This window comes from Lutzomyia longipalpis, chromosome 1 (genome assembly GCF_024334085.1).
Source record: "Lutzomyia longipalpis isolate SR_M1_2022 chromosome 1, ASM2433408v1".
Lineage (NCBI taxonomy): Eukaryota > Metazoa > Arthropoda > Insecta > Diptera > Psychodidae > Lutzomyia > Lutzomyia longipalpis.
The window spans coordinates 50,365,244-50,384,187 of NC_074707.1; the positions used below are offsets into that span (position 1 = coordinate 50,365,244).

Here is an 18,944-nt window from a genome sequence, read left to right on the forward strand (position 1 = left end):
AATAAGACTCTGACGTTGAGTGTTAAGTAAAGTGAAACCTTTTGATCTTTTTAGTCGCATTTGATACTTCCTGTGTGGGCCTGAGAGTGCAAGAGGGGCACGAGGGGCAAACGACAACTTGTCGTAGGTGCATGAGATTTTTTTTTCATCCTCTTCCTTTGGCATGTACCCACCATGGTCTTAGAGAAAACGATCAAAACTTAAGACTTTCTAGAATCCACATTTACAAGTGGATAACATTATATCCTATCCTCTTTTCGTCCTCTCAACCATTTTTAGATGGATAAGTAACACAGAGGCGGCCAAAGGGGTGGGAAAGAGACAGAGATGGGGAAAAAATGAAGAAAGCAAAAGAGAAAAATCCTCTTCCACTTGGAATCTCCATGAAGCTCCAGCACTGAGCGTCGTGGAAGAAAAGTGGGTGGCTAAGGCCGACTAGAGCAAAGTGGGGAAAGCATACACAAGAGGAATATCAGACGAGCATCCCATATACTTTACTACTTATACTTGAAGAAGGAACCATGAGATGAATAACATATCACACTCGGTGGTGAGGCAAATAGATGGTCGTTAATTCTGCATGAGGATGCCGACGACGACGACGATGGTGTGGGTGGCTAAAAGAGCCCCCACAGCACCCCAACTCCTCGCGTCGGGCTTCACAAAGTACGAGCAGATCCTCGCTCCTCAATAAAGAATATATCCACTTACACGAGTAATACACACTAAATTATATCTGTGTGGGAGAACGCGTGTATATATGGGTTGCTGGCAGGGGCTGAGGGGGATCCTAATGGTGATGGTGTGTTGATGGTGGAGGGTAGCTCATTAATAGTCGCTCCCAACTTTCGACTCGATGACAAAGCTTATTTTATCAAAATTTATTGCTCTCTGAACTCCACCGAAAACTTTCTGCTCCGTCTACGTTCAACGTGTGTAAATGCACTAAGAGGGAGGGAGTGGTTCAAAAAAAAAAAGAAGGATCCCTCCTCGCGAGGAATTTATAACGGTCCTTTAATTATCCAATTATTCACAATATGTGTTGAATTTATGCTACTCTATCTCTCGCGCTAACCCCAAACCTTCGCCTTTAGGCGAGGGGGTGTTACAAATTGAAAAGAATCCACAGCTGCGGAGGAAGGGGAAGTATAGGAGAATTTACGTGGGAGCCTCATTGAATTTTCCACCCGTATATAGCATAGCGACACCTCTAAATTTAATTATGGTGCTCTTAATTGCAAAAGCTCTCTCACGGATATCCATCGTGAACAGAGAATGGCTTTCCGAATCTATTCATATGTATCACCATGACCTGATTTCTTTCATGTTGAACTATTAAATCATGCTTTAGTGATAAAATCGTGAATACAGAATGGCTATTAAATGAGCCATGGGGTGAAAAAAATCTCGATTTTATGATTTTTTCTTTAAAAAAATTATTCTGTAAAAGAATTGTTAAAGTTTTTAGGGCTTTTTTTTGGTATTTTTGTTTAATTAATCAACTGTCTCAATTTAATTAGAATGGACAGAATTGAATAAATTAATTGAATTGACTACATATTGTGCAAGAATAAAATAAATATTGATAATATTCAATGTGTTCACTTAAGCTGATTATAATCCTTTAAATCAAATAAGGGATGGTCACGTTATTTTGGAAACTCTACAGGAACAAAATGGCCAAAATGTGAGAATTTCAAATAATTTTTTTGAGCACAAAAATTTATTTTCTAAATTGAAAATACTGAATTCTTATCAATATTTGGCCATTTAACTAGAGTGCAAGCAAATTTCGAATTTTTGGTTTCAAAATTGGCTTGAAAACCGCTCTTGAAAGTCCCCGAGTTTCCAAAATAACGTGACCATCCCTTATTAGGCAATAATTAACAAACAATTATTGTTCAATCAAAATGATTGCTGAATAATACTATGTACTAACTTTACGGAATTATTCTAAAGGTCTCATTAAGCAGGGGGGGTTTATCTGGATGAAATTATTCGGATCTTTGGGAAATATTCGAAATATTTGCTAATATTCGGATGATTCGCCAAGTATAAGTCTAAGTCTAAAACTGCTAAAATCAAGCAATAAAAACACTTAAATCAAACTGAAAAGTAGTAAATTCAAACAGAAGAGGGTTGGTACAGAAATTATGGGAACTTGGTTACATTTTAGAGGGAATTTTCAATCTTTCTTTTAGAGAAAAATTTAAAACAAATATCCTTAAATTCTCATTAAATGGTTAAAGGTTCCATCTAATTGCGACGCCAGAAAAAACAATTTGTGACTCAAGTGCCTTATATCATGACTCAGCCTTTGCCTTTTGTTGACTCAATTTTTAACTTATTTATACGACAAAATACCTAATATAGCGCCAAAATTTAACTTAAGGAAAAATTTAATTAAAATTTCGTATTTTAATTGTTTTTAACGATTTAGAGTTTTTATAATTTTTAAACTATCCCTATAGTTCTAAATACAAACCAAAAATTAGTAAATTCAAGCCGAAAAATATTTGGTTTTCTGTCTAAAGAAAAACTGTTTAAAACAGCTTCAATACAGGAACAAAATTGAAAAAAAGATAATAATAATAATATATTGAATAAAGTCTTAAAAAAGCACTAAATTCAAACCGAAAAGTAGTAAATTGAACCCAAAAAAGACTTAATTAAAACCAAAAGTCCTAAATACGTTTTTGGTTTTTTTTTCGGTTTTTATCAAATATTCAGATCTTCGGAAATATTCGGATGATTCGCTTGAAAAGCCAAAATATTCGCCAGATCCCCTTCTCATTAAGTTTGAACACCCCTTCTCATTAAGTTTGAAAGCTCATTTTAGAGCTTTTCTGCATATATTTCTAAAGGTATAAATACCTTCTCTTTCCTGTTCAATACAAATATTTTTTTTATAATTGACTCAATATTGATACTATCATTATGGATTGATCAATAATTGACCATAAATTGATCAATTGGTTGATAAAAAAAATTGAAGAACAATAATTGATTGAGTAGTAGTTGAATCAATATTGATAGTAGCAATATTGAGTTAATGTAGGTCCGCATAGATGATCAATTATTGAGCAATGTGAAATGACCAGAGATTGATCAATAACAGACTAATGATTGATCAATCGATTAAATGGTGCAATTGACTTATCAATTATTGATCAATCATTGGTCAATATGATTGATTCAATCGTGATTGAGCCTTTATTGGCTCAATCATTTGTTTACTGGGATATTTTAATTTTTCCGCAAAAAATAAAGAAAATAAATTCAAAATAAACTCCCCAAAAAACATTAAATATTAATAAAAAGTTTGACCTTTTTTGCAATAAATAAATAAATAAAAAAATCTCCAAATTAAGTCTTTAAATCAATTAAGGGATTTTAAAATTAGGAAAAAAAACTTTATACCCATGTGGTTTAAACATATTTGCTCCATCCATAATGTACATTGAGTGGTATAAATGTTGTCAGCAAACAAGTACAATGACAAAGGCTAAGGGGAGAGAATTTTCACGGTGGATACCACCTCCCCTATATCGTTGTACTGAAAGGAATTTTCCAAGGAAAACTTTCCAAGTTAATCCGCTTTTCTGTCTCTCTCCCAACCTAGGGTGTTGTATATATGTACACACACAAATAATTGTATTACACATCGAGATAAGCAATAAATAGTCCAATAATAAAGAACACGGTCGTACGGTTGCGGGGAGATGTGCTGCGTGAGGAAAAGGCAAAGCTTCCCCCCTAATGATTTAACATGAAATTAATTTTGATTTTGATTTATAAACTTAGCACTTAAGCTTCCACATGAGAAAGCTCTCATGGCAGCTATGTATGCGGAAAAGCCACATCAAGAGTTAAGTGTTGAGGAAGTGAAGGGGAGAGAGAGAGAGAGATTTAAAGCTGGATTATAATTTGCATTTAGGGGAATTGTATCAAAATGCAATATCAATTTATAGGGGAGGCGTGGGAGGAATGAAATAATCATTTTCCCCCACGTACAGGGAGTTGTTTATAAACCTCATCTTCTTTGAATGGGAGGCGAGAGGAGGAAGAAGTAGTGAATTTGTATGAGAAAAGCTTTCGTACTGTGAGTTGAAAGAAAATTATTTTGCACTACAAAAGGAGCTTGAACGTGCAGCGCGCTGAACTTTGCAAATGTATGGAGAACTTTGCAATTCCTCATGCAGGAACTTTGTAATTTGTACAGTTGCAAATAAGAGTATCTTATCGGTTGCACACTAAGCTAATAATTCTAGCTTACACGGAGAGTTTTAGCTTTATATTGATCGGCTTATGTGGAATAAATTTTAAGCATAATGTTTTCTCAAGAAGCTTTTCTGATGCTTTTTGTATTAATTGACTTCTTTTTGCTTGATGAAAAAAATCCCACCCCTTCCAGGAAATGAAAGTGGCTCAATATGGGTAATTAATTAGCAAAAGTTTCATTTGCATCTTATGAATTAAATTTTCACAACTAAACACAATCATTTGCAGAACAATTTCCATTGAAGTTAAAACAAATTATGGGGAAAGAACTTTCCATGAGGAGCTTTTTTTTCCTCTCAGTTGTTTGGGATCATGGAAGGGTATGGTGGGTGGGAAAAAAACTTCTCTTGCACTTGAGTACAGTGGATGCTCATGAATGCTAATTATATCCTTAGTTTTATAAATCAAATAGGGTGATTCTTCACACTCGAAGTTACGGCGGAGGAGGTGGAAGGCACACACAAGAGGAGGAAAAAAAACGAAGACACAGCGAAAGAAGGAAGAAAGATGAGAAAAAGTTTTGAGTAAGATACGAACGTGGATGGGGTTGGGGGGAAAAAACAAGTCTTTTGTGCAAATTTTCAACGAATACGGGGTGTGGTGCAGAATGTTTCCCATGGAGTGAAAAGTTTTCTTGGTGGATGCACGGCAAAGTCGGCAAAGAGTGGCATTGAGCAAATTTAACCCATTTTCACCGAGTCTAAGCGACTTGGTATTACATCAACTTCCCTCCGCCGCCGTTCCATTCTCTCGCCGTCGTGTGCGAGCTTTTGACATCCCCCCCCCCCCCCCCCCCCGAAAACAGCCCTCAACCACCCCTGCAAGCCCCCACCCACCACCCAATTGCCAATTTTCACACGAAACATCTTTCGTCAATGCCACAAGATCCGCCTCTCGTACCAACCATCATCGCACCTTTTAGTACACACATAATAATGCGAGACTCTTAGATAGCAAAAGTATAATTCTGTTTTATTTCGATACACATTGTATCTCTGCCCGAAAATTTCTCTTCGGTGGAATCGCTAAAAATACCAAAAACGTGCCAAGAATGCTAAAGACCACGGTGCTACCATGGTTGCTACACCCCGTAATGATTCACCGTGCTGCTGGGGTATACACTACCCTCAAAAAGTTTCCGAGCAAGGCCTTAATGGGGTATTTATGAAGGCAAATTTCAAGTGGCTATATCTCCGGCTGTGGTCAACCGATTTTCAAAAATTTATTAGTTTTGAAAAGGTACATTTATCACCTTTCCAAAACTGGCAAATTTTTGAAAATCGGTCTATCCGTTATTTATTGGCAGCCATTTTCGTAAAGCTAGGTAAAAGTGTTTTTTTTTTCACGATTTCACAAATTTTGACTTTGACCTCTTGCATCTCGGCCACTAGTGCACCGATTTTGATGAATATAGTATCGTTGGAAAGGTAATTTAATTCTCTTTCCAAAATTGGTAAATTTTTGAAAATCGAATAACCACAGCCGGAGATACAGCCACTTGAAATTTGCCTTCAAAAATACGCAATTTTTGCTTGCCCGGAAACTTTTTGAGAGTAGTGTACGTACAAGTGCGAGAGATGATGCCAAAAGGAAGACTCTTCACCTTGTTTCACCAGAGCATTACATACCTACATATACACAAAAATATGTATGCGAGGAATGAGCGAAATATATATACATTTCTTCTACTTAATTACATTTATAGCAGCAGGTTTCCACCTTCCTCGCAGTTATATAGTCACTTAAGCCGTATTAATCACGCACAGTTGTATTAAATGTCTTCATATTTGTTATACCTCTGCTCAGCAACTTACCCCAGGTATTTTCGGGGGTTGGGTGGAATGCTGTAAGTCCCCCCGGATTGGGTGGTGAGTCGTGTGCGACAGAAGAGCCGGAAATTAAAACTATCTTTTGGCTCTCATACTATGAAGCTTCAAAGCTTCAAGCTGAAAGATTAGCTGGTGGTGTCTCTGTGAGGTGAATTTTATGCCACACACATTGTGGTGGAAACCACCCCCCATCCCCCCTATGGAAGGAAAACTTTTTCAACCCACTCATCCAACTCTTTTGCCCACAACCAATCCCTCCCCGCGTGCTTGCCATCTACACCCAAACCCTCAGCCCAGAGATAGAATTCTTTTCTTCCACAGCAGTGTGTCTATTCCTCAAAGAGAGTGGACTTTTAGTAGACAATTTAATTTCTGCACGAGTTTCCCACATAACATGTTTTCCTCTTATTGCATAGCTGAGGTTAATTCTGATTGATATTGCTATGTGTTGTGTTAGTTTGAACCTCAACAATACTACCATTGCTGTATATTTCATGATTATATCACCGCACAGTGGTTTTACACGTTTACCGCACTTAAGAAGGGGTTGATAACTACCAAACAAGGAGTGTATTGAAAAATATATTTCAACCCCTATCAAAGAGTAATTTAATTATAATGAAAAATTTGAAAAATTTAGATTTTGGACTCACCTTTTTGTTTTTTTTTATGTTTTAGCAACATTTAGAGACTTTTCTTGGTGACTTTAGAGCTTTAAAGTTGGTACATAATATACCTGCAAAAGAAAACAAATATCGTGATTTATTAGTCATAAACTAACATTTTCGTTCTTTTTCATCCACATAGAAAACTCTTAAAAGCAAACTTATCGAATATCTGGAAAATAATTGACTTTTTTTGTATTAAAAAAAGTTTGAGTTTTAAAAAGTTTAATTTAAAAAAATTGTTAAATAATGTTTTTTATATGATTATTTTTTATGAAATTTTAGAATAAATAGTAAACTTTTCTTATGAATGCTTTCATAATTTAGGGACGTTTGGGTAATTTTACAATTTCTTTGTATCAGTTTTTAAAAAATTAATGAGCGTGAAAATTTCATGTCTATAATTAAATTCTCTTTAATATTATCAACGCATTTTTAGGTCACTTTTCCTTCTCATTTATTTACCCTTAAATTGTGTGGAAATTGCCCTGGACTCCCCTTTAGAAAACCGCAAACTTTTAATTTAAAAAAAAGTGCACAATTTGTTCGAAAGAAAACACGTTAAAGTTGGTATAAAAAAGCTGAGCTTTAAGTGATTAAGAAGCTTTTAAGAAATGACGTTTCGTTAACGCCCATCCATGTAAAGTAAACTAAAAGCAAATCAATTACACGAGGAGATCCCAGACGATCCAAATAACTTAGTTACCGAGAACCTCTTACACCAAAGTCTGGGGGGTTTTCATCCACTTAATTGGTAAAGAATGGATGACATGGTGAGATGTTAGAGCGAAGGGGCGGAGGGAGGATGCTACGTGATGAAACCTCAAAATTTATTAAATAAAATAATTTGGGAATAAATGTGCTCGCGTAGTGTGAAATTTGTCCCTTAAATGATGAATCAGCTACGTTGCAATTGCTAAAATATCCCCACACAGGAAAAGGACTTGGTTGTGATTCTGTGTACCCAACTGGGGAGGTTGGTGATGGCTTTCCGGGGGGTTGAGTAAAGAAAGCTTAAGTGGCTAAATGGGGTCGCTTTGGGTGTAAGTATTGAAAGCTCACACTCCGATGTGCGGTGTTGTCTGGAGAAATTCAATTATTTCGCCGGTATTGTATATATAGCACATTTGCAGTGGCTATATCCATACTAAGGGTGTCATATTGCTACATATATATATTGGTGGGTAGGACAGAGTGTTCTGGAGAGTGGTGAGGATATAGCACAGCATGCAGAGCATCTATTTCCGTATTTCCGAGAACCTAATTTGAACAATATGATGAAACCAACGCCCCATTTACTTTATACGAATGACTATGTGCTTTAATGCTATCAACGTTATACTCCCCCATACCCCCCCCCCCCCCCCACCCCTCTCTACCCTCTTTCGCGTAGCCACCCTTCGCGCCTCCAAAGCCACCACTCCTTCCATATATGGAGAGTATTACATTTTCATCTACATTATGCGCATCATGGCTCCAAAAAGCAACCCCCGCATACAAGCGACTAGCTGGATGATGAAACATTTACACCAGGGCTCGCACAGCTCGTCCTCTTTCACTATTCAATCCACTCTCGGGTGGCAAAATGTTGCGGACCGTGTCCCCACCTCACCCACCCCCAACTACCTTTTGTACCGAGCACCCAGCCAAGGCGTATTGCATGTGTGTGTGTAGCAACATAAAACTGGCAATTATCACGAAATTCATAGTGGGAAGAATCGTTAATTCCCTTCCATGGCAAAATTGTCCCATCCGCAACTGTGGCATAGACGAAAAATGGACTCAATGTGTATCCCCACACACACAGAGCTCCATTAGATGTGGTTATGATTCGTTATCACCTGGACTTAAACATGGAATATGCTCTACGGACCTCTGTCAACCTGATAAATTTTCAAATTACATTACTACGGATTGAATGTGAGAACGAGGGTATGTTGATGAAAGACTCTCATATGTGAATTAATTAAAATAAGTCTCCATGTGCAGCAGTTGTGCAACTAATAAGCTTAACCAACAGACGCCTGATTAATTCATACCAGCAGTGTCCTTACACATTGTGTTTATCATTTGTGCATATTTTATAATGGAATAGTAACTAATTAATTAGTTGCACCGGATGTAATTGGTGGATTAACATGCAATGATTTCATTTGATGCCAATAATTGTAAGATTTTTCCTAATCTTTGAAAGCTCTGAAAGCTTTCTTGATGTTATGTAATTTATCTAAATTCTAGGCTAATTTTAAAATCTTGTGGTAGATTCTGATAAAAATATTTTCTTTTCTTTTCTAAGTACTAAAAAAACAATAAAGAATTTGTTGTTCAGGAAAATTCTTAGAAAGATCTCTGGAAGCGGCTTGGAAAAGCAATTCGAGGGCTACACTGTAAAAACTGCTAAGTCGGTTGTTAGTCGGTTTGTAAGTTAACCGGTTTTACAATGTGGCCCTCGATTCTCCTTAAAAAGTCCGATTAAAGATAGAAATAAAATGTCAATTTCTTATAAGATTTTACCCAGAATATAAAAAAATCTTATAACTGACGAATTGTAAGAAAAGAAACGAAAAAAATTGTATCAGAATCTATCACCTTTTCTTAAAAACTGCCACAGCAAAGAGTTAATCACATCAATAGAGAAAAATTCCTCATGGTGACGTCATTTTCCACATTTTAAGCAAATATTTACCTGATTTTCCCAACTAATTTATTTGTGAAATGAGGATTTTCTTTAACAAATTATTATTATTTTTTGATGCCCTTAAATATTAACCGTTTCCTGAATGTTCTCTGAAATGAAAATTTTTGATATTCTGTGACTAAACTCCTTTTATGTAGCTTCAACAGAACCAGAGATATGTTTTTTTTTTAATAATTTAATATTAAGGGAACGTGGCCCAATTTCGACCGTTTTACAAAACTCTTCAAACTAACCTGTAATTTGAAAAATTTCCAAGAAATAAAAAATAAAATTGAAAATGTTTTTCCGCTATTTTATAGAGTTAAAAGTTTTTATGCTTATGACGACGCAAAATTTATTGCATGATTTTTCAGCATAATTTCCTCTGAACAAAAAAAAGCAGAAAAGCCAATATGAGGTAATTATTGCAAATTGCATTAATTTTCCAACTGGTGTGGAATTTTCCTTTTAATGTGGGCAATTAATTTTTACGCGAAAATATTTCAATTATGCTTTCGCATCATACCCGCGCGCGAGCACCAGCGATTGTTCGACGGAGGACAATTGGGCTAAATCGATAAATCCGTTTAATAAGTTTATGATTCTGAACGTGGAACGTGTGTGGGTGTGTGCAGTGCATGTGAAAGTGGATCGTATTGCACAAAAGGGGTTGATATTTAATTAAATAAAAGGAATTAATGGTTTATGTATTGTTGTGTGAAAAATATTTTCCTTTCAGGCATTTCCATGAGTGAACATATTTTGTGGAATGCTCATGAGAAGTTTTTTTTTGTGCCATGAAAATCCTCGGAATCTCTGCAGGGTTAGGGGGGTGGAGTGGTGTGGGTTGTGGGGAAAACTTTAAAGAGGGAGAATGAGAAGGTTTTGATCGTTTTTCAGAGGTTATATGGGGTGTGCAAATGGGGTGGGGAGGTGGTTGCCAAAGAGGGCATAGAGGACACCCGGGGCTCGTGGTTACTCGTATTCACTTCATATAGGGAGGAAAATTCCTCGGTGCGGCGATCCCCCAAAAGGCCATCTCGTGAAAAGTGACAATGGCCGAGAGAATCCCCCTGAATACGATTTTTACCATAGGCCAGGTTTTGTTAGAAAATGTCCCCTTGGTTAACCGTAGATAAATGAAAATGGTCTATGGTGGGTGGGGGGTTTTAGTGTACACGGCTCTTACACTTCCCGTATCATCATGGAACTTTGTTGTGCTGCCAGCAAACGGGCAAAATTCCCCTTTCAACAATAAAATGACCACATAACATAAATATGTGAGAATATATTAAATTATTAGATGAAGATACCATGTGAAGTTTATATTAACTATATGGTTTTTTGAGGGGGCGGCGGAGGATGGCTGAGGGGTGGAAAAACGCCAAAAAGGGATGATTGCTGGAAGCTCATGGTACTATAAGTTTGAATGTTCTCTCCATACCTCGATTATGATACTATACTATATACCTTCACCCGCAGTAGCAGCATTAACTAAGGACCCTCTCTCCCTTTTATGATGCGAAAAAGCCTCTCTCACAGTATGTGTGCAACCCCATATATAACAACAACCCCAAACCCTTGGAGATGCAAAGAAAAATTTGGGACAGACGATTATGAGAATCCCAACTCATACACCGAATAACATGCTTTTCTCTTTCAGTTAACATCATAATGTTGCTGTCTCCTCCCACCCACGGCCCTCCCAGAGCAACTCACATAAGATATCTTGTGCACACAATTCACAATATATCTGCCCTGTGTGCGTGTAGAGCCCCTGAGTGTCCCGCTTTGTTCATCTCCACGAGGGTGGGTGGTGGCGTACCACCCCTCCACGAAAAATTGGAGATCGTGAGTTGGTTATTTAAACAAGGCGCCATATCAAACTGTTTCGGTATTTGTTTACAGCGGCAAACAAAATGGAAACACAAACAGAAAACAGAATAACTCGACGCGGAGATTAAAAGCTCCAGATAAGGGAGCTTTCTATTTGACTGTATATGACGCTGATTTGCTTTTCCTTTTTGATTTTTTTCCCCCGCTCTACGTTAAGATAAGTAAATCGCATAATTTCTGCGTCACAATCACCGACTTTCAGTCCCATCTTGAGGGCCATTCCACAATCTGTTCACCCACACCACTCAATTGTATATATAGCATATTGCACCCCCATCCACCTACAATCCATACATATGTACGGGAGAGAGAAGGCACAGCAAAAAGGAAGGGCACAAAAAATTGATCCGATTAACTAAATTTCGGCATCAGGTGGACTTCCTTCTGCATCCCCCCCCTTTGCTCGGCAATCGAACTCGCCAATTCCACCCATTTGTCAGGTTTTGTATATGTTTTGTGTGGGTGATTCTAAGGGTCAAAGGGGTGGCTATTGACATGCTTTTGTTTCCAGATTACTTCCAAACTCCCCCAACTCCCAAAAAGTCGATCAATAGCCATTTTCTCATAAAGATTTTATTGGAAAGGAGACTGTGAGAAGATTTGGGGGTGGCTTCACTGCATGAAGGGAACTTCTTAGAATAGAAACATAAATTTGTTGTGGATGGTATGAAAGCAAATTTTAATGAGGGGTGTACTTTCAAGAAGGGAAAGGGCGATTTTTGTTTACACAGGACCCCCGAAGGCAAATCAGGGACATAAATTTTGAGGCAATAAATTGCCTAAAAATATGATAAATAAACGATTTTCCGTCAAGTATTCAAATATATGAGAGAGGAAGTCTCTAGAAGAAGAAAAAAAAGAAGAAAAGTTTCAGATTGCAAGGGTTGAATGAGAAAGTCAATGAGTTGGAAGCTCCTTTACGTCTTCTTTTAGAAGGAGGAAGAAAAAGGTTTATTCAGACTAAATTTTGGTCAATTGGGGAAGGGTTTTCATGGGGAAAAAATACATTAAAATACTTGGATGGTTAAAATTGTTAAAAGGTTAAGAAATTGGGGTTGATTTTGTTAAGAATCTTTCTTTATTTTCTTACAACTTTCAGAGTATTTGTCATTCTATTAAGAAAAATTGAAAGATTCTTACACCTTTGATCGTTCAATCATGTTACAAAAAAAAAGCTTTTCTTTGACTCTTTCTGACCTCAGGTTTTACGTTATATATTTAAGGGAGGTCTCTTGGGAAAACTGTTAGAATTTATCCATTTTTAATGTTGTCATTTTCTTAGGGTTTTTCTTAAACCTGATTTTCCGATGTTGGTTACATTTGAAGCCTAATTATTGAAGTTCAAGAAAATCACTTTTCGCCATCTTAAGTGCGACGCCATCTTGTGATTTTCCGAATTTTCCACAGAACTGCTCTACAACACAAAGCTAGGTTTTTCTCAGGATCTACTGGACGGATTTTGATGGGGTAAAAAGTAACTTTATTGTTTTTACCGACGTGATTATTCAAATTCAGTTTTCCGGGTTTTTCGTCGGATCGGTATGGATGGAGATTAAAACACCAGAGTTTTCATCCCAGAGCTTTCGGCTTTACACAAAGCCTTCTTCAGTGGCTGTGGAAAAGTTTTATTTGGACATTAGCAGCCGTACAATCATAAATATTTTTCTCAAAAACATACTCAAAAGGTTGGTGATTTTCTTCTTTCTCCTCAGCTCTGTTCGTCACACATCGCCCCAACAATCTGGGTCGCCACACAACAACATGGAAATTCTTTACAAAAACAATAATTAGAGAGAAAACACACAAAAAGCCAAAACCTCCTTCTCCCGCGCTTTGATGGAAAATGTATCATTCATTCATCCGCCGTAGGTGGCGCATCTGCATTATCCAAGTCATTCCACAGTGATGTCATCACTGACAGCTGTCAGGTGCAAAACCAAAACAATCATCAATGTGAATCATCCACTTTTGCTGTGTTCTATCAAGGAAGCATAAACTACGCTCACCCCAGCATAATCTGATCGTTTGTTTACTGTTTTGTGCTGGTTCCTTTTTATGTGGAGTGCTTCTAAAAGTAGTCTCTTTTCGTAGGTTTGGTGCGTGTCGATGATTTTCGTCTCGCCAAACTTGAAAGAATGTCCGGAACCGACACTGTGGGCACATAAGGCAGATACCTCTTTGTTCCTGACGGGGGGTCTGCAGTCACCTTCATGCTGGGAGACCCGCTTGGACAACATTTGGGATGTAGTACCAATATAGGTCTTGGGGCAACCTCCACATGGAATCTCATACACAACATGACGTCTCTGTCCCAGCGGGATTGGATCTTTCAGGCGACTGAAGTAATTACCCACTAGTAGTATGTGTTCAGCAAGTTCCCCTTTGAGGTAGGTCAGTGTTGTGTTGTTGTTGGGGAAGGTCAGTGCTGAGTGACGTCATAGTGGAGTGGGGAAGGTCGGGTTTTTGATGGGGAAATTGAGCGAGGTCAGTGCCGTGAGGTTGTTTTTGAGGAAGGTCAGTGATTTGTGGTGACGTAATGTGGTGGACGCCATCTTGAAAATTTTATTTTGTCGGCCATTTTGAATTACGTCATGTTTTTGTACGCCATTTTCTGTGATGTCACATTTTTGACGCCATATTGAATTTTAGCCTTCATATTGAATTTTATTCCGCCATTTTGAAATTAAATCCACCATTTTGAATTGTAATTTTTATATTCCGCCATATTGGATTTGTCCGGCATATTGTTTTTATTCCACCATCTTTGTTTTGTCCGCCATATTGAATTTTATCCCTCCATTTTGAATTTAAATCCGCCATTTTGAATTGTGATTTTTATATTCCGCCATATTGGATTTGTCCGCCATATTGTTTTTATTCCACCATCTTTGTTTTGTCCGCCATATTGAATTTATCCCTCCGTTTTGAATTTAAATCCTCCATTTTGAATTGTAATTTTTATATTTCGCCATATTGGATTTGTCCGCCATATTGTTTTTATTCCACCATCTTTGTTTTGTCCGCCATATTGAATTTATCCCTCCGTTTTGAATTTAAATCCGCCATTTTGAATTGTAATTTTTATATTCCGCCATATTGGATTTGTCCGCCATATTGTTTTTATTCCACCATCTTTGTTTTGTCAGCCATATTGAATTTTATCCCTCCATTTTGAATTTAAAATCCTCCATTTTGAATTGTAATTTTTATATTTCGCCATATTGGATTTGTCCGCCATATTGTTTTTATACCGCCATCTTTGTTTTTGTCCGACATCTTTAATTTATGCCCGCCATTTTGAATTCTGGATTTTTATCACACCATCTTGTTTTCTGTCCACCATTTTAAATTTTATGCCGCCATTTTGAATTCTGAATTTTTAATTCCACCATATTGGATTTGATTTATTAACCGTTTTTTAATTTTGAATATTCAATTTGACCGTTTTGATCACCGTCATATTGATTTCGCGCCTTTGAATTGATTTTAAAATGTTTGAATATTTAAATTATTGTAATTTTTGTAATGGAAAAAAATCTTGACCTTTTATGAGATTTGAACATGCAAGGTTTGAGTGCCCAGTACGGAGCTCTAACCATTGGGCTATAAATGACTTGTCAGGCAGCCCACCATAATTGTGAACCGTACATCCGACCCCGATCTTGATGATTCATATCACACACATTAAATGAATGAAGCGTGGACGAGAAAAAAATTGCTCAAAGGAAATTTGAGCAGACACTTGGCAACGAAGAATGGGTGAAGCGACACTGAGAAAAATTTCGCGGACTAGACATTTTTTCGCGATCACTTCATGAAGTGTATGAATTATGTGGCTTTTATTTGAGGAGAAAAAGACAATATATTTTCAATGTATAAATATTGGGCTTTGAGTGTTGCATTAATTGTATGTGGAACTTTCGTCTTTTTCCTCTCTCTCTCTATGATCACCGCTTATGTGTCTTAATTGTGTGGGGAAAAATGCAATTTACTCCCATGCATAATTTTCACATGTTTTTTTGCCTGCTTTATCACACATCGTTTGTGATCGGGGCTTAAAGTTTTTTATGAGTATATGATTTTGATTTTTTTCAGAAATAAACAACTTTAAAATTTTTTATTGCTATAGATTTGTGTTTTTAAAATTTTCATTGCAATAAACTTGCGTTTTTGAAATTTTCATTGCAATAAATTTGCGTTTCTGAAATTTTCATTGCAATAGATTTAAGTTTTTGAAATTTTCATTGCAATAAATTTGCCATTTTCTCATGTTATGAAATTTTAAAAGAGACTTTGCGCATGCAAATATTTGTCACTATTTTTTACATAGCTCAATAATTCGTGTTGTTTGTTTTAATGAGTAAAACATGAACGCAAAAATTTGATCCTCCACAATGCATAGAGTTGATGACTTTGTGTAGTGAGTAAGTAAATGAAACGATTGCACATTTCCATTTAAAAATTAAGCGTTCACATGAGGATGATACCTTTTATGTATGTTGTGATAAAAATAAATATGTATATTGATTTCATTGTCTTTATTTTAGTAATTCTTACATAAGAAAACATTTTCTAAGTATTTAGTTTAAGCTAAAACTTATTCTAAGATTAAATATTGGTGTACATTTACATAAATATTATTAAAGTAATAGCCTAAAGGTAAGGAATCAAAATTTTCGGCACATTTCCTTTTCATTAATGCGGTCTTTGTGCGTGGATCGTAAATTCAGAGAAGATGTCAAATACGGAATTGATTTGAGCTATCGGTTTGATCGAAAACACCCAAATGAGTTCAGAGACATTGCCTATAGCGATTATATTCGGTATGTTACTTTCAGATGAAAACAAAGATGAAATGAACAAAAAACTTAAAATTTACAAAGAATACCCTGCTAAATTAAACAGATTACATAGTCTTATAAAAGGCATAACAATGTTTTTTTAAATTCTAGTACATTTTTTATTGTAAATCATTGAACTGTGATAACATAGAAATCTCATGGAAAATACGAAAATAGTTTAAAGGTTGTTTGTTTACATTTAGAGGTGCCGTGAAATGTGAAGTATTCAAACGCGTTATGTTATTTAATTGACATGTCTCGAGATATTTTTCATAATATTCTCTAACATAATATTCAACAGATTTATTATAGACAAGAGTTATATTCACGAATTCCAAGAGATAGAACAATTTATCGAATTCTTTCTTTGTTAATAAAATAGTTGTATCGGCTTGAGTTAAAAGCAATGTAGGAGAGTTATTAAGGTTCATGAAATCTACTGTAAAATTATTTTCCAAATATGAATTTAACTGATTTATATAACTTGTTCTATCAACGACAATATGTTCTTCCAAGTCAAATAGTGAATTTAAGATTTTTTCACAAGCACTAAACAGTCGCCAAGATTTTTGATTGAAAATTATTGCATCGACACCTAACCAGTAATTAATTACGCAAATTTTAACAATCGATGTAAAATCTATTGCCGAAAATCCAGTTGTTACGTAACTCGTGTTTGAGCTGTTCAGGAAATGGGTGTATGTCCCGATCATTTCAACGTCGTTGCTTTTGCGGGGTCCTCGTGCATCAGCGGGCGTGACATCTGTACCCTGAAGATCCTTTTCATCCTCATGTGTAGAATTGTCGTCCACAGATGTTTTTTTAGTTTTCTCTGGTGATACAATCTTTGAATCAGTTGTTTTGGGCTTTCGTCTTTTCTCTTGCTTACTGCTTTTCTTAGATTTAACTTTCACAATACCCATTTCGTTCACTTTTTTTGTTGAAGTTTAAGAAGTGTAATATTCGACTTTGATGACGTAAATGAATTTTAAAATAAGATTTCGACCTTTATATTTTTTTAAAATGCTATCGGTTTCTGAATCGTTTACCGAAGTTCTCCGAAGGTTTTTATGCGGTTCCGAAGGTCAATTAAGTACAAAGAGTTAATTTCACAACTTAATGAAATATATCAAATGAAAAAGTATAGTCAGCAAAATATAACAATTTCACAACAGCTCTCAATAAAAATGAATTGTCATGAAAAATTTGTCCAGACACGTTTTCTTATAGAATTTCACAATGGGCCTAATTCAGCGACCAAGAAACCCTTGAAATCTTTAAATTTTGTACTGAAATTTCAAGATTTCAAGCGAATTTCAAGGGTTTCTTGGTCGCTGAATAAGGCCCAATGCTTCACTTTTTTTTAAAAATGCAATAGAAGCTATTCAATGCAATTCAGCAAAATTTGGTGAGAGAATGATGATGAGTCGTTTCCCACACACAGAAATGAAAAGAAGAGGGGGGTTTTGTCAACGTAAGCTTAATTTGGTTATAAATACTGAATTATTTCCATAATTTTCATATTCCACATCAGTCTCTTTGAGAGTTAAATCAGCCATCTTTAAGTGCCCCACATCTACTTCAACATATATCATCACTCCTACAAGAGTTAACTTTTCGTGAATCATCAAAGTATATCTTCAAAAACTAATAAAAATGGTAAGTTAATGCAATATCTTTTTCTTATTATGATGTTTGTTCTTACGATAGAAAATGTTTTATTTATTAGGATCTGAAAGCAGCCTTTACCAAGGGGAACAAAGTTGCAGAATCGATGGCAGCCACGAAACTGGAACCTTTCGTCTATCATCCGATAATCTCTATGAAGAGATTAGAAACAAAATACGGTCCTCAGGTGCTCGTCGAAATAGAGGACAACAAAAAGGTGTGGCTGCCATCGAGCTTCTCAAAGGAGCTAACGGATGAAGTAATATCAACCATCAGACCATATGAATGGCTTATGTCATTCAAAGGAATGAAAAAAATAGGCAGATTCACCAAAGCAGAATTTGATGTTAAGCTGAATAACCACAACGATGTTTTATAACAAATTATGTACGTTCATGTTATTTGGTAAAATAAAATTAATTAAACATACTTTATTTTTTATTTAAATGAAGAAAGGGATGCTTTATCATCGTTGAATTGTACAAAAATTTCCACTCGCTTGTCGTAAATCAACACAACGAATTTTTTTATCAAATTCCTGTGGAAGACTTCGGATGTTCTGGTTCAAAATTTTAACCCAATTACGATCAACAATTCGTCAACAACACAATTCAACATCTGGAAAACGACATTGAGGAGATTTTGGCACTAAGCGAGATAGGAGCAACACTGCATAGAGGATACTGTGAAGGCGATCTCGATGTGAATGAAGACATTGATGATAATTTGCTGAACATGGATAGTAGACATCCGGAATTTCTACTGCAGCAGCCCCAAAAGGAACAACTACCGGATGAGCAGGTACTGAAAATGAAGGGGGAAGGGCTACAGGAGCAGTATCCAGGGAAAATTCAGTCACAGATGATGCATCAAAAGCAGAAGCGGTTGAAGCAATTTCGAGAAGTGTGTGAGAAAATAAAAGCTCAAAATCGCGAGGCCCTTAAGGCTAAATTGACACCATCCCATTTCAGTATTGGTTGATATTTCTATACGTTGTAATGCACAAACGAAAAATTCAAAAACGTCAAATTTGTGAAATGAAAATTTCAAAAACCGTAAATCAACACAACGAAAAATTCAGAAATGA

General features: G+C 36.2%; 1 long non-coding RNA gene across 1 annotated transcript; it reads left to right on the forward strand.

Moving 5' to 3' along the window:
• The first annotated feature begins 17,603 nt into the window (after positions 1 to 17,603).
• On the forward strand, positions 17,604 to 18,286 carry LOC129788180 (uncharacterized). Its single transcript, XR_008750316.1, has 2 exons — positions 17,604 to 17,848; positions 17,919 to 18,286. It is a non-coding gene; the product is annotated as an uncharacterized LOC129788180 (long non-coding RNA).
• Positions 18,287 to 18,944: the final 658 nt, after the last annotated feature.